Raw genomic sequence first — 2,041 nt, forward strand, 5'->3', positions numbered from 1 at the left:
ATCAGTGTTAGATGGAGGTGGGGAGGGAGGGGAGGTCTCACCCTAATTGACACCCCCTTCCCCTCCCCCTCCCCACACCTGCTTCCCGGCTTTAGTGCCTGTTGTCACCAGGATGGAATCCTGGTGGCAGACAAAAGGGTGGGGGTGGGGAGGGGGAGACAGAAAGATGGACAGAGACAGAGGGGGAGACTGAGAAGTACAGACAGACACAGAGATACACAGATGGAGAGCCACAGAGACAACAGAAACGGGGGTCCAGAAAGAGACCACGGTAGAAAGAGGGAAAACAGGAAACATTCCTCATAGCCCATTTGTCATTAGTAGGTCCTCCAAGGACCTACTGTGAGCCGGGCGTGGGGACGTCAAAGCACAGGGAGCTATAAGGGAGGTAGCTGCGGCACCATGGGACCTGGGGGTGGGTGGGGGCGGGAGCGGGGCTCCTGGGCCGTGCAGATGGGGTTAGCATGGGGTTGGGGAGAGGCCCGCGGAGGCTTCTGGACTCTGAGTGTGGAGCCAGGGGCAGCCGGGCTGTCTCTGAGCTCCCAGACTTGTGTTGGAGCAAAGGAATTCTCTCCCCCTCCCTCTCCCTTCGGGGCGGGGCCGAGCCTCCCAGGGCCAGCTATAAACTCCCGGGAGCTTCAGTGCCCTCGGCAAGGCTCAGCCACGAGCTTCGCAGCACCTCAGACGCCGCCTAGGTAAGGGGCTCTGCGGGGCCCTGTGGTGTGTAAAGACTGCGTCCCTGCGGGAGGGGGCAGGAGGCGGGTGGGGAAGATGTGGGGTGTGGAGAAATGGTGCAGAGCCAGGTGGGGCACACAACTGGAAGTCTGGGAACTCGAGAGGCTCAGACGGCAGGGGGACTCAGGATAGAGGGGAAAATACTGGGATTTGTGGGTTACACAGATCCGAACCCAGCGCTGCCCGGACTTGGGTGTCCCAGAACAAAACCTCCTAGGATCTTGGGGTTCTGGGAATCTGGGGGAAATCTCAGCAGTCAGGGATATCTGGACTTGGAGGTCAAACAGTCTGGGTGTCAGGATTTGGGGCCTCAGACTCTGAGGGTGTCAGGAATGGGGGGTGGGTCTCGGAATCTGAGGTATTACGATAGAAAGCATGAGAACCTGGAGTGTCATTATCTGGGTATCATGAATTGGGCCTCTGAGTTTCGGTATCGAGATTTTGGGGGTCTCATATTCTTGAGGTTTCAGAATTTAGGTCCCAAGACCTGGGGGTGGTCTTAAGATGTCCCGGCCCATATCTGGACTATCAAGACAGCTGTGAGGACTTGCTGGTCTCAGAAACACGGGCATCACAAATTGGGGTCTCAGAATCTGTGGGTATTGGGATTTGGGGCTAGGCACCCTGCGGCCTAGGGAATCTCAGAGACTTTGAGGTCCAAGAATACAGGGGTCAGGGTGAGGTCTATGGACAGAAGGTGCCCTTTATGCCCCTGCCCCCTGCGTGATGTATGGGAAGGTGAAAGGGGAGACAGGTGGGGAGGAAACCAGCCAGCGGGGAGGGGTGAGTGGGAGAGGGGATGAGGGTGACTAATTCTCCCAGAAGCCCCCCTTCCTCAAATCCCTTCTTAGGAAATGTCCTCTGTTTCACCATCTATGACATCCCCCCGAAATAGCTCCTGGGGGTGGGGCAGCTATTGTCTTCAGGCCACTGTCCCTTCTCAAATGCCTCCTCCTAATCCCAACTGGATCAGGTTCCCATGGACTTGTCATAAGACAAAAGAGGACAGCTGTGTGGAGGGGGCAGGGTCTGCAGCCTCCTGGCTGTGCCAGGACCACACCTACCAAAGTCTGTCCTCATGCATACTTTAGGACAGCCAGCCCCCTCCCCTGGACCCAGGAGTCCAGACCTGAGCCCTCCTCCTCTCTGACCCAGGAGTCCAGGCCTCCAGCCCCGCTCCTCCCTCAGACACAGGAGTCCAGACTCCCAGCCCCTCCTCCCTCAGACCCAGGAGTCCAGACTCCCAGCCCCTCCTCCCTTAGACCCAGGAGTCCAGACCCCCAGCCCTCCTCCCTCAGACCCAGGA

General features: G+C 58.3%; 1 protein-coding gene across 4 annotated transcripts in view; it reads left to right on the forward strand.

The window, feature by feature from the left end:
- The first annotated feature begins 494 nt into the window (after nucleotides 1-494).
- TNNT1 (troponin T type 1 (skeletal, slow)) overlaps nucleotides 495-2,041 on the forward strand; it is a 24,912-nt gene continuing 23,365 nt past the window's right edge. For 3 of the 4 annotated variants that reach the window (XM_011932479.1, XM_011932480.1, XM_011932482.1), the window contains exon 1: nucleotides 495-695. The gene's annotated coding sequence lies outside the window, so the exon portion shown is untranslated. Of the gene's footprint in view, nucleotides 696-1,708; nucleotides 1,804-2,041 lie in introns of all 4 variants that reach the window. The other variant, XM_011932483.1, reaches the window with a different exon arrangement.

The sequence above is a fragment of the Colobus angolensis genome, unplaced genomic scaffold (assembly GCF_000951035.1).
Source record: "Colobus angolensis palliatus isolate OR3802 unplaced genomic scaffold, Cang.pa_1.0 Scaffold96, whole genome shotgun sequence".
In the NCBI taxonomy this organism is placed as follows: Eukaryota; Metazoa; Chordata; class Mammalia; order Primates; family Cercopithecidae; genus Colobus; species Colobus angolensis.